Source organism: Thermobia domestica, chromosome 17, assembly GCF_964235325.1.
Source record: "Thermobia domestica chromosome 17, izTheDome1.hap1.1, whole genome shotgun sequence".
Taxonomy (NCBI): Eukaryota; Metazoa; Arthropoda; class Insecta; order Zygentoma; family Lepismatidae; genus Thermobia; species Thermobia domestica.
In genome coordinates this window covers 43,351,151-43,366,335 of record NC_137470.1, presented here as the reverse complement: position 1 = coordinate 43,366,335, position 15,185 = coordinate 43,351,151, and the positions used below count along the sequence as shown (strand labels likewise).

The following is a 15,185-nucleotide window of genomic DNA, read 5'->3' as shown; positions in this document are numbered from 1 at the left end:
CCGATCGCATTAACTTCCAAATTCACCCTATTCGGCTGCGGGCCGGGGGTCAACTGAGGGGAAGGGATACCGAAACGTAAAAGTAATCTAAAATGACCGATATTCGTGTAAAATCCATAGTTTTCGCGGTCGCTGAGATAAACGGCGATACTCCCACAGGCGTTGACTTCCAAATACAGCCGCCATCGGCTGCGGGCCAGAGGCGTTGTTTTTTCAAAATTGGAACCAGAGGATCATATGGGCTTTTACCGGGATATGTAAAAGTAATAGAAAATGGCAGATGTTAGAGTCACATTCATAGTTTTCGCGGTCGCTGAGATAAATGGCGATACTGCCATTAGCGATTATTTTCTAATTCAGCCACCATTGTATGCGGGCCGGGAGTCACCGGGGGTGAATTGCGAGACATGCAAAATTATGGAAAATGACCGATATTAGTGTCAAATCCATAGTTTTCCCTGTCGCTGAGATGAATAATGATACTCCCACAGGCGTTGACTTTCAAATACAGCCGCCATCGGCTGCGGGCCAGAGGCGTTGTTTTTTCAAAATTGGAACCAGAGGATAATAGGGGCTTTTACCGGGATATGTAAAAGTAGTAGAAAATGGCAGATGTTAGTGTTACATTCATAGTTTTCGCGGTATCGGCTGGAGGCCAGAGGGGATTTTTTCACAATTGGAACCAAGGGGGTCTCAGAGGGCGTTTAACGGGGCATGTAAAAGTAGTAGAAAATGACCAATATTTGTGTCGAATCCATATTTATCGGGATTTCTCAGATGTATAGTGACATCCCCGATAGTGTTTACGTTCAAATTCAGCCCCCATCGGCCTTCCTAGTGAAAACACATGTACGTTGTTGGGTACATATTCACACAAAATATATCCAATTTTAGAAATGTTTCTTAATTGTTCTTCCGTTGTTCAGTTTGTTTACATTGATACTTTATCTGATCAGTGCGAAGAACGTGCATAACAGCTAGTACGAAATGGTAAAATGTTTCTCATGGACCAAATTACAATGAATTCAATTACATAGATAATTATTATAATTATCATTGATAATTATTACCTTGTTGAATTATAGATACTTTTCAGTGGAAAAAGGATTAAAATTTGAAATCCAAAATCAAGGTAAAGGAGACAAACGTAAATGAAAAAAGTATAAAATTTTTCATATAATTAAGCGTACCGAAACTTAAAATTTCCATGTAATTAAGCTTACTGTACAAATTGTATATCTCTTTTTCGCACAATTTAATTTCCTTGTGCTCTGAACTCTAAGCACAAGCTTCAGCAATTATTATAATAGAAAGCAGTGGATATATAATGCGAAGCACTGTATTTTGTTTCTCAATTTGTTTCTCAACTAACATCGATCTTTTTCGATTATTTTTTACAAATCAACCCACTTCCATTTTCCCATATGTAGAAAGTCCTTCCTTCCATAAAACAGATTTTAAAAAATGCAATGACACGTTCTGTTTATTTTTAGCTCCATAAATTGATGTCGAGTTTCGTGTCGAGCCGAGTTTGACAAATAGCTCCCTCGTTCAGCTCGTTTTAACTTGTTTTGAAATCATGATCTGATTATACTGGAAAGAGCAACCATGAAAAATGTAAACAGTAATGTGGAATACTTTTAGTGGTGCTCATGACAGGGTTGCATTTTGTCTCGTACTTTTAGTGCATTCGTCTCGTCTCGATAGCGAAACGACTATAGATTTTTATAACGAGACAGCGTCAAATGCCGTGAGCACCGGCGACATTAACTTGTTCCGCAACCAACGAATTTCGGGATGGTTTTTTTGCATAGTTTTGTGCCATTTTGTACGCCTATTCTCACTTTTTGTGCGTCACCGCAAGTAGATCAAAGTGAGCCTACAAATATGGCGAAACAAGTTTTTATATTTTCTGCGGAAATACGGTTTTAGGGGGCAAACGCAACCACCCAAAATTTTGGAAGTTAATTCCCGAAAGGCCAGAGTAAGTAATCCGAAGTGAATGAAATTGTGCACAGATATTGTAGGCATAAAATGAGGGAATACGAGTTTCTTATTTTCCTGAAGAACAAAAAACGCATAGGTGGGACCCAGACCCCTCCAAAACTTAGATCGTGAAATATCAAAAGTGCTAATAACAGTATGTCAGAGTACTTAAAGGACATGAAGAATTTGAACGATATATTTTGTAGGGACAATATGCAAAAAATAAACGAATATGTTTTTTATTTTGTGCGGAAAAGCGGTTTTAGGGGGCAATAGCCCCCTCCAAAAATTTTTGAAATTTGGGGCCCAAAAGGCAAGAAGAAGTGAACAGAAGTGAATGAAATTGTGCACAGATATTGTAGACGTAAAATGAGAAAATTAGGTTTCGTATTTTCCTATTAAAAACCGTTGAGTGAGTCACGAACCTTTTGAACCGTTGATTACGAAATACCAAAAGTGCAAATAAGCATACGTCAGAAATTCGTAAAGAATATGAAGAATAGCAACGAAGCTTCGTATAGGGACAATTTGCAAATCAATAAGTTAAACGTATTTTAATATTTGCGGAGAAATAATGTTGGGGCCTATTCCTCATCCGAAAAAAGTAAATATTACAGTAATAGCGCAGGAAGGAGTGGACTGAAGCGAGTGAAATTGTGTGTAGATATTATATAGTTCCTATGTAAAATAGGGCATTTCGTGCTTCTCAAGTACCTCTATCCGTTTTGCTTCAAATTTGGCCGATCAACAGCAAACTGAACATAAATCAATACATGTTCTTGTTTATGCGCAAAAACTTTGTAAGCTTTAAAGCAGCTTCCTGAAATACTGTAAAATACGCTATAGTGTTTTGCTTGTACTCGATCTGCCAAATTGAAAAAATCGGATGGAGACAAGACACTTGTGAAACACGAAAGCCATATATTACATATCCAATATCTACATACAATTTTGTTCGCTTCGGTCCACTCCTCTCGCTACTCAACGCCATGGTCCATTCAACAGTTTTTTATTCTTTCAAGAAAAGACGAAAAACGTATTCTCTCGTCTTAACTCTATAATATTTGTGCACATTTCATTCACTTCGGTCCACTTCTTCTTGCCTTTTGGGTCAAATTCCAAAATTTCGGACGGGGGGTCTTGCCCACAAAAACCATTTTCCCCCGAAAATTAAAAAACGTATTCGTTTATTTTTATACTATTATTTATAGACAAAGTTTCGTTGCAATTTTTCATGTCCTCTAGACACATCTGACATACTCTTACTAGCACTTTTGATATTTCATGGTCAAAGGTTTGGAGGGGTCCGTGCCTCACCCAGCCGTTTTTTCCAGGAAATTACGAAACAGGTATTCCCTCATTTTACGTCTAAAATATCTGTGCAAAATTTCATATCCATCGGTTCATTTCTTTTTGCAGCTCGGGCGTTAAGTTTCAAAATTTTGGGTGGGAGGTTTTGCCCCCTAAAACCGTTTTTCCGCAGAAAATTTTAAAAAACGTATTTGTTAATTTTTGTGTATTGTCCATACGTAAAGTTATGTTGCAATTCTTCATGTCCTTTACATACACCTCACATACTGTTACTAGCAATTTTGATATTTCGTGATCAAATGTTTGGAGGGGTCCGTGCCCCTCGAACCGCTTTTTTTTAGGAAAATACGAAACCGTATTTCCTTATTTTACGTCTGCAATATCTGTGCAGAATTTCATTTAATTCGGTTCAGTTGTTCTTGCCTTTCGGGTGTCAACTTTATAAATTTTGGGTGGGGCTTTTATATTGAACGTTTACATTATGTAACTTTTTCTATTTTATGAGATTCTTGTTTGGGGGGAGTAGAGAAATGCTTTCCTCTAGTATCTCTTTATTGCCATTCATCTTGTTTGAACTGCTTAAGTAAGATAATTTTGTAACTTTTGATGTCATTTAATTCCGTCACGATAATAAAATTGTCATTCTTAACAATTTGTTTTATTCTTTTATTTGCAGTTTGTCACACTGACATATTTGTTACAAAATTGAGGTTTGGTCCAACGCCTTTCGAATTCACAACCAACCAAACCGCCGAGCTTTTTGGGTTGCCTGCTATTGCAGGAAAAGGAGAATAGCAGGTGGAAATGCACTTTTGGAGTCGTGTATACATTCGAGACGAGATACACTGCAGTCCTGAACCAATTATGACACACATGACCAGTTAAGATACCACACTGGTATTACAGAACACCTTCTGGGCTCGTTGCACGGTGAGGTATGCACCTCCAGTAATATAATGTAAATCCTATCATGACAGATCACCAATAAATAACATGATCCACAATATCCACTATGACTAGCGGGAATAGTAGTAATTATAGAAATGTTTAGTTCTCTCAACTTACAGTAGGTTTTACTACATAATAGTATATATATATATATATATATATATATATATATATATATATATATATATATATATATATTATTATTATTATTATTATTATTATACAAATCTTTCTTGTGAGAAAACCCAAGTTCAATTCCTGGTGTGGGGTTCATGTGGTTCAGATTCCAAGTTAAGCTGTACGTTCATGTCTCAAATAGCCTTACTGTTCAAAGAAGTGCTAAGTTCACAACCAAATATATTAATATTATTATAACCATCTTTCATGTAGGAAACATGAGTTCAATTCCCGGAGTGAACTCTTGTCGTTCGGATTCCACGTTAAGCTGTATGTTCAAGTCTCACATACCCTTACTGTAAGAAATAATTAAAAAACATGATTGTTGTGCCATAGGGCAGGTAGCATAGTGCTTGAAAGGAAACAAATAGTTTCTTAAAAGAATAATACCAAACGTGGGTTTATTGCATATGCACACCCGTCACCAAAACAGTAAGAGAATAATGAAAAACATTTAAAGTAAATAAGGGTATGGAGAAGATAATAAATATTTTGATTTACACTGGGTTACATATTCTCGTTCTTGTGCTAAGACTTCCATATGCATATTTCATTACAGTAGCAAACAAAGGTCATGGTTGCGTACTTACACTTGGCTGAATTCTATGATGAAGCACAGTCAATTGACAGCTGAATCTGCATACCACTAATGCTAAGTAGAACGCCACTATTGAGGTTGAGTTGTGATTGCAGTATGATGTTTTTTGTAAGATTACTAGAGTATGTATATTTATTTTCCATACATTCATTTTCTATCTCGGATTTAAGAAAATAGGATTGTTCATTTTCTTCTGTGAAAGTCTTCCGTGTTTACAATATTTGCTTTCAACTTTCACTATTTTTACCAGGATGTTTTTCGATACTTTATTTAAAATATTTCACTTTTACTAGTTTATTGTTTGGTTTCCCCGAGAGATTAAGAAAGTACTTCAGTTTTTAATATAACAAAATAACAGAATATCTTAACTATTCAAAGAAGTGCTAAATTAACAATCAAATATATTATCAATATTGTTATAGTCATCTTTACTGTTGGAAACCTAGTTTTCATTACCGGTGTGAGCTCATGTGGTTCGGATTCCACCCCCAGCTGTAGGTTCACGTCTCACATAGCGTTACTGTTCAAAGAAGTGTTAAATTCACAATCAAATATATTATCAATATTGTTATAGTCATCTTTACTGTTGAAAACCTAGTTTTCATTCCCGGTGTGAGTTCATGTGGTTAGGATTCCACGTTAAGTTGTAGGTTCACGTCTCACATAGCATCGTTGCTAAGAGACGCACTAAAGTCAAAATCTATTATTATTATACGTATCTTTGATGTGGGAAACCCATGTTCATTTCCCGACGGGTATCTACAAAATATAGCCTCGCTGTTAAAAGGTACGTTAAATTCAATTCAATTCAACTTTGTATGAAATAATAACATTCACTTCCATCACACGTAATACAATAATAACCTAGAAACAAGTTTCTCTTAAATTACAGTTTTCCCATCAATTTTTTAAAAAAATACTCTGAAAGAGAAACTAATTAATTGGATAATCAAACAAAAACTAACTTACGTTTTAAGTTCAAACAGTTGAAATCAAAAAACAGCGGAAATAAAAAACTTGAAAAACACACACGCAGTATAGAAACAATGGATAATATAATAGGTAATGGAAGGATTTTATAATCCTTTATTTCGTTATTTGCTGGGGGGATAAGAACTTCAAATTTTATTTTTGTATGTCATCATTTAATTATCTTATTCCGTTCAGTACGCAATGCTCGCATACACTAGATAATGTTTGTACTCTTGTATTCTAAGGGCATTAATCTCTGTACGCAATCAATCATTGAAAGTATAATTCCCTCTAACGTACCAACATCGTATTTTCGTGTACCAGAGAACAGAGATTTATCTCTGACTAACTTATTTTTCAATTCACTATGTGTATTACAAAGCAAAAGACATTGATTTATCTGCAAGTAAGATACTGATAAAGCATTTGTCATCTCTTCCCTGTTTGTGTTCCAAGGGACTAAAACGTATTTTCGTTAATCGTGAAACATCCACTTATGTTTTTTAATCTGATTATAGTATCAGATTGTTTACATGTTCTCATTGAAATCAACATGAGGGAGGTCAAAGCGTTCGTATGATACATTTGTGCACGATTTCATGTCCTCGTGATTCAACTGAGTTTTCCTCATTCTGATAAATATTTAAGTTCACTTAGATATCGGTCATGTCAATAGACAAAAAATTTCATATGACATATATTTGTGCATGTCCTCGTGATTCAACTGAGTTTCCTCATTCTGATAAATATTTAAGTTCACTTAGATATCAGCCACGCCAGTACAAAGGTGATATGACGTCAGTACAACGCCACCCTGCCTATCTCTCTCAGAAGTCATTTCAGTTCGTTCAATTGATGGAGAAGGATGTCTGCACAATGGTCTGCACCAAAAGCGCGCAAAACTCCAGTTCATGTCTTGGGTTCGCCAACGACAAATGTACGAGAACAACGCTCCGGCTTTAGTATACTCACATATTGTTCGAACATGTTATACATGTGATGGATTAAAAGATACGATCCGTCAAATAAAGAAGTTCCGGATGAATAAAGATTTTCCTCCCATCTTCACACAATGTTCGAATAGGTATTATGAGCTTTTCTAAGTTCACACAATGTTCGTATGTTCCCTGCAGGGTCAGGGGCATCAGAAACCAAGGAAAGGGTCCCTGGTCCAGTAGTGGTACCTCGTAAAGGTAGTTCAACCCTTTAGGTCCAAATTCAACCATTATGCGCCAAAATAATAGCATTTGGTATTGATTAGAAGCTTGTCCGCCATTTATGAGTGTCTATATGTCATTTATTGAGTAGAAAATATGTGTTTAATGTTAATTAATGACTGTGAAAGTCAAAGTTCTTAGAAAATATGAATGGAAGTTGAAAATGAAACTTTATTGTTGTGTTTGGTAGCTTGTTTGATCATCTATTATCGACTATATATGAAATGCTGTTGGAAAAATCCTTGACACCTGAATTCTTAGAAATTACAATTTACTCAAGGTTTTTGCGAGTTTATGCAAGGCCAAGTTGAAAATAAAGGTTTATTATTGACAACATACGAATTCTTACAAGAAAAGAGTATAAAGAACTACCTATCTTTGTTATAGGATACCCGCTATAGATAGATTGTTGGTATTTATGATAAGATATAGACTTTTACCCGAATATGTCCGTGAAAAATCAAAATTAGGTTTGACCGTATAATTTAAGTTTACAACTACCATCAAATTTAATTACAGAGTGGCCTTCACATGAATAGCAGAGTGACCCTCAAAAGGATTTTTGAAATATTTGGAATACAATTTACGCAATTTAGTTTACCGTGAAAAAAGTTAAGTTAGGGATTAATGTTTACTTTTTAGAGAGTCTTGTTGAGACAGCATTCTAGGAATGTGAATGTCCTTCAATTTGTTTTACTCCCTTATAGAAAAAGAGAGGAAAAGAAACGAGATGACATTGAACTTTGAAAGGTATATGTATTGACCCCTTTTACGAAACAGTTAAGCTGTTTTTCGTTAAAAAACTTTATAACGTTTGAAATTCCTTTTTTGTTACATGATTTTGATTTCCTAGAGATTTTCTAAAGATTGTATTGAGATATTATAGGGGTTTACAATCTTAACTATCCTTGAGACGAAACTTAAAAAATCTTACTTTTATTGCTTTAAGACCGCTGGAAAGAGAGAGGGTCACGAAATTGCAATATTGCTGTAAACAGAAATAAGGCGGGGGAACTCAATTGCTCAAACTTGTTTTGGCGGGAAGACGGGTTTATAAAATTCTTACGAAGAGAAGCGAACATATTACTGAACTAGTATCCCCTTCGAAGTTGATCTCTGTTTCTTTGAGTGTTTGATTCTTGGCAGATTGATATTTGTGTGATATTACTTGTTGTGATTATTTTTGTATGAAACATTGTTGGTGATATATTCATTGTTCCTGTGATTAGTTTATCATTAAGGTAAGAATATTTATTATTTCTATGCATTTGAAATGTGGACATAGGGAGGGAATCAGTTCTCCTAGCAGACATATCTTTGATCAACAAGTATTCGTTTATATGTTTAGCGGGAACATTTCATTGTATGAGAGGAGACACGGGTTTGATGCCGGAGCGAGCTTATGTGATACGGATTTTCGTTTGATATATCCTTGATGTTTAATGGAATGATAAATTTAAAATTGCTGCGACTCCGAATTCGTTTGAAGTAAATGAAAGTAAATATATTGATTGTTTAATAGTAGGAAAGCAAAACGAAATGAAGTTGTTCAGTTTAACGTCCCACAATTTTGCCGGTTAGACTAACATATTAGATTAGATTATAAACTACAGTTAATGAAAGTGTGTTGAAACGTGAAAATACTAATTGATTTGTACCAGAGTAAACGCTCTATCACTGACCCACCGTGTCACCCTTAGCAAAGAAAGCAAGCAGTTATTATACGTACGATTGAGAAATAGAATAATACTGTAGTAAACACACTTATCGATTGTAGGTACCGGTGTTCGAACTCTTGTATTAGAAATATAAATGATAGAATCATAACATTTTTTTCAATGTAAATACGGACTTTTACAAGAGTAGAACGTTATTATGAGAAGAATGTATGTCCGAATTTTTGGGTTATTACGATCCATTGAGATGTTATAATTATTTGGAAATGATAAAAGATTAAAAATGGAATTAATTATGTTAATTTTATTCATTTTATGCTAAAATATACGCGAATTACAAGCATTTTTCTGTTCTTATAGACCAGGGAATCATAGCCGCATAGAAGGTAATATGTCTAAGTTTTTGGAGACTCAGGTAATTCTCTAAGTTTTAGGATAAAATAGCTATAAGGGTTTGTTTGCTATGAAGAAAAAAGAAGAAAAATAGCAGCAAAAATCTTGAATGAACCAGACCTCCCTTCCCCCTGAACCCTCTTTTTCCGGGCTACGAAACTGTCAAGGAATGAGAGGTTTTTCTTCCTTTTTGGTTAGAAAGATCTGAATGAAAGATTGTAGACGGTTATTTGTTTGTTATTGTTGTCGTATTTTTCTTCTTCCTTCCTGGCTGGAATCCCCTTGAATGAAGGATTCTTGGCAAGTGATGTTTTATATGACGGCAGGTCATAAAAAGGAAAAAATTTTCCTGTTTTGATTGAATAAAATGGAATGAGTATTCATTCATCGGAATATTTTTTTCTTTTTTAAAAAAATAGGCTAGAAAGATTAAATATTCATGGAAGAGATAGGAGAAAATGTTCTATACTCATTTTAGGGGCGTAGTAAGACATTTTTACAATGGGGTAACTGCTATATTTGTATCTTACATACATGTAAATGATATCTATTAGTTTTACGTTCCAAGAATACAAATGTTGAGCTATTTTATCCCAGTTTCCTTTATGATGAGTGAAACAGTGGAATGAAGAAGGGGAGGAGAGCAGTATTAAGAGAAAATTGTAGCATATTCTGTATAAACTTTTGATATAAATCCATTATTGGAGGGTATCTGACTATATTTTTGGTTTATGATCATATATATGTTTGTTTGTATATGTGTATATATGTATATATGTATCTGCTCAGAACTGTTTATATGTATATATGTATGTAGCCATCTATTTACAAGAATATCTGTCTGTTGGTTGTTTTGTGCGTTGGTAGACATCCGTCTCTTTTTCTTTCTTTCTCTCTCTGTGCATGTCTTATGTGTGTGTGTGTAGTTCTACGTATATATGTGATGTGTGTGGCGGTGCATTATCATGTTTTTACAAAGGTTTGCCTTTGTAGGCATTGGGAGACGCCCGTTCCGTGTTTGCTGGTGTATTTCTGTGGTTCTACGTACGTATGTGATGTGTGTGGTGGTGCATTATCATATTTTTAGATAGGTTTGCCTCTATAGGCCTTGGTAGGCTTCCATTTTCTGTTTGCTGGTGTATTACTGTGGCTCTGCGTATCTACGAGATGTGTGTGGTGGTGCATTATCATGTTTGTACAAATGCATGCCTTTGTAGACGTTGTAGTTTCCGTTTGTTGTTGATGTTATATTGTTTTTTGCGGTGTGTATTGTTTTGTAATATTCTATGCATTGGTATGTACACGTTTCTGTGTGCTGGTGCATTCCCGTGTTTTTTATGTGTCGTGTAGCATTGTGTTCATTTGTAAGCATCCGTCTGTGTATGTAGGTATGTTTCTATGCATGGTTGTGCATTATTATGGGTATGCATATGTATATGATGTGTCTTATGACACATTAACATGCATATGTGTACATATGCATGTCTGTATGTGTGGTCGTGCATTATCCTTTGCGATAGTAGACAACCTTTTACCTGTATGTACATATGTTTCTCTCTGTGGCAGTTCATTATTCTAGGTCCGCGTATATATCTGTTTCTATGTGGTGAAGCATTAAGGTCTGTGTAGATGTGCATGTCTATATGTGTGGGTGTGTATTGTAGCTTTGTGTATGTATGAGTTTGTATGTTGTGGTGCGTTGTATCCATTGGTAGGCATCTGTATGTATGTGGAGTTGCATTGTTTTGTGTCGTACCTTGGTACACATGTTTTTATATGTGATATTGTCTTATATGTATTATGCCTATACACAATTTCAATTTTATTATCATTTGAGTATACAAACAGTTTTACACTTTCCTTAGGACTTAGCGTAAAAGATATGTTTGCACAAGTAGAAAATTGTCTTAGATGTGAATACGTAATCATTAATATCCGGTTGCGGCAATGCGGGTGCCCGGTAGCGGAAACGTGGTGCGACGCGGGGTGCGTGAATGGAAAACGCGTCTGGACGCCGGCGCGAATGCGAAGACGAATACTATAATGTGACGCGCGCGGACAGGTACGTGATACGAGAAGATCAGTAATGCTTAGACAACATATGGTCTCTAAACACACCGCTCCTATACCCAAGAGGTCAGTAGTGATTTTTATATACGTACGATATGTAGTTTTCCTGTTCTTGTGCGCAAGACATTCAGTAAGTGACAATACAGGCTAGATTTGCGTAATGCCTGACAGTCAATATTCAGGTGCTCGTGTACATTTCCCGCCATGCACAAATTTGTTTATTTTACTGCGCGACGGTACCAGTACGTGATGTTTGCTCAATAGGTACACTATATTTTAGTTAACAACCAATATTAAGATGATCGTGTACATTTTTCCGCCATGCTGAAATTATTCAATTTTTCTGCGTGATGGCTACCACTACCTGACATAGTTGCGCAGTAGGTATATTATATGTTACTTAACAGCCAATGTTAAGATGAGCGTGTACATTTTCCCGCCATGTTGAAATTAGTCCATTTTTCTGCGCGACGGATACCTGTACGCGACATGTTTGTGCAGTAGGTATATTATATGTTACTTAAAAACCAATGTTAAGATGAACGCGTACATTTTCCCGCCATGCTGAAGTTAGTCCATTTTTTCTGCGCGATGGTTACCAGTACTTGACATGTATGCGCAGTAGGTATATTACATGCTAACAGCCAATATTAAAAAAATCGTGTACATTTTCCCGCCACGCACAAATTACGGTATTCTTTATGCGCAAAAGCTAAATATTAATAAATTGGATGTGCAGAAGATATAGTTATGTATTATGCAGTACTAAGAAAAGAAAAATAACTGAGTTGAGTGCAAACATGAATGCACACTACACACTTTTACGGGAACTTATATAAAATGTTGACGGAAGTATCTTTAATGATCAGCGATAAACCAAAATGTTAAATTTCCCCGATACTATTACATTTTTTCCTTTATTAAGATTAGGACATTCTTTTTCCAATGTTCTGGCGACCGTATGCTCATTTTCAGTATACTATTTAAATATTCTTATTACTGGTGTCCAGACGGATATGTTCGCTTTTTTCTTTTCTACATTTTTTGTTTTTCCAATGTTTTGACGTTCCTATGCTGATTTTAAGTATACTATTTAAATATTCTTATTACTGATGCCCAGAGGGACATGTTCACTTTTCTCTTTTTTTCATTTTTTCCCAATGTTTTGACGTCCTTATGCTGATCTTTAGTATACTATTTAAATATTATTACTGATGTCCAGACGGACATGTTCACTTTTTCTTTTCTTTCTTTTTGTTTCTTCCAACTTTTTGGAGTTCCTATGATGATTTAATATTTTCACTAACATTCAAAAGAAAGACACGTATCTAAGGTTTTCTCCCACCGTTATAATTACAATGTAGGTGGCATTACTTTGATATCCCCTGCCACCCAGTCGGCTTCACTTTGTTTTCCCTTCCAACTCAGTCGGAATTCCTTTGATTTCCTCTCCTACTCAGGCGGTTTAACTTTGATTTCCTCTCCCATCGCAGCGGCTTAACTTTAATCTCCCCTCCCAGTCAGGTGGGCTAACTTTGCTTTCCTCTCCCACTGAAGCGGTATTCCTTTGATTTACTCTCCCACTGGAGGTTGCATTCCTTTCCTCTCCCACTCAGTCGGGATGCCTTTTATTTGTTTGTTTGCAAAACATGTTGAAACTTGTCTTTTACTCTTTACATTTGTGTGACGTCATACATTGTAATGTATATATACTGTATTGTTGTACAATTATAATCATTTGAATGCAGACGAGGATACATGCATGACGTAATTTTATTACATCCTCAAATTTAAATTATTTTATATTATTAATCAAGTTAAAATTGGACATAAGAAAATATTGAAAGTTATCTGATTACATATAAAATTAGTGTTAAACAAGACAAAGCAAGAATATATATTAAAGTTGAGGTGACTGTATTAGCAGACATACACAAAAAACCAAATTATTATAATAATCATATTAACAAGAAACTCAATTCCTGATTACAGATGGAGTTCTTCAACTTAGAATTCAATGTTGTGGACGAAACCCTCTTCCAAGAAGAATTGGGGGTCTGCATAATGTTGAAGGAGTCCTGGCAGCTTGGCAGAAAATTCTAAAATTATATCAGGATGGACATGAAGTAAAAGGTGTGAGTACCTGCTTTCATTATTACACCAGTATTTTGCCTCTAATGAACACAGTTTTGAATACATGTCTTTCCTCTGCAGACATATTAGATCTCATTTCTGCTGGATTTTTCAGAGGAGAGAACATGTATCATCTAGCGCACGAGAGGTTTATTCATAATTTTATTAGGGGAAAAGACAACTAGATAGAGTAAATGATAGAGAAGTATCTGAATTTTATCAGTATAGCTCGCGTTTTGTTTTGGCTCAGCGTAGTGTTGCAGCATCATCATGTAACAATTCCGTAGCCAATACCCCCCAAGGAAATTCAAACTTGGGTAATATGGTGGATGACAGAATGATTGTTGATGATGCTGAACAACAAGAATATAATCAAAATTCCGTTGATAATAATCATCATTATATGGAGATACTGGGAAAGTATTTAGAAGAAGAGGGGCTGGGTATCGATGCAGCTTCATCTGCTCAAATAGTCCAAGGGACCAATCCTGTAAACAATGTTCATCCATATGTGCAATGTTCACGGTATACTATTGGCTATGGATCACTATCTCCACAACCAGGACCATCTCATGGAAATGTGTCGCATAGGCGCGACCAAGTTGGTTATAAAAAATTTTAAAATCAGACGATGGTAACTTCGAAATCGTAAGAGACAGCACAAAAGATTTCACGAATTTTAATCTTTGGGGAAGAGAAATCGCAATTCGTCCTTCCGGCGAACACAATATTCAAAATCCGGAAGGATATATTACGAAATTGGTTAATTTTTCGTCAGACGAGGTTCTCGCTGACGCACGAGCAGATTACGTTGGTCTCTGTATCGATAGCTCGAACAGTAGAAACAAAAAACAGCGTATATTCCTTCGAGAAGGAAGAGCGATTTAAGTGGTGAGGTCATTTTAAATTCATTAAAAAATATATTAAATTCCAATAAGAATTCTTCCTCGGAAATGAATTCCAATTTCGGTTTTATAAAGCTAAAACGTAAGCGGGCAAGGTATTAGGAATGATTGTAATCCGCCCGTTATGAACACATGGAAAAAATTCTTAACCGCCATATTGTTTATATTAACGGATCTGACATGCTCTGCTTGCTAAAGTGTATTGTTTGGTATTTGGAGAAATATGAAGGAAGTAAATTTAGTGTATAATTTGAAAAGAAATAACGATAAAATTTGGAACAGCAAAGCAGAGCGACTTTGTAGCGGAGCAAATGTAAATGTTAAAGCAAAGAATGGTTGCGATTTAAGCGATTTTGATGCTTTCCAGAAATATTTTCTGGAAATTATCAAATTGTTGTTTATGTAAGAGATGAATCCGTTAATGAAAGTAAATATAAGGTACTTGTCCCTGGAACTCCTGCTCCAAAACAAATGTATATTTTTTTATGAAAGAGGTGTTACAGTTGATCATTTCGCACGAATTAAGTGCATTACTTCGTTCCTAGAAAATAGAAAATATTGTACAAAGTGTTTGGAAGCATACGATGTACAATTACATAATCACAAGTGTGAATTGAGGTGTTTAGCATGCAATAAGCAGCATTACCAAAACCTGACATTACGAAAGATCAAGTGTGATGCATGCAAGAGAAAATTTACTGAGGGTGAATATTTTAATAATCATTTGGCACGTAATATAGCTGGCTTTAGTGAGTGTCATTATGTAAAGGTTTGTCCCGACTGTAATCGCATGACTGAA

The 15,185-nt window shown here is 35.4% G+C and overlaps 1 long non-coding RNA gene across 1 annotated transcript in view; it reads right to left on the bottom strand.

Annotated features, from left to right (window-relative positions):
• Nucleotides 1-6,082, bottom strand: part of LOC145674464 (uncharacterized) — a 107,078-nt gene extending 100,996 nt beyond the window's left edge. Inside the window, exon 1 of the long non-coding RNA XR_014128946.1 lies at nt 5,990-6,082. This is a non-coding gene — a long non-coding RNA (uncharacterized LOC145674464). The remainder of the gene's footprint in view (nt 1-5,989) is intronic.
• Between the last annotated feature and the right edge of the window lie 9,103 nt (nt 6,083-15,185).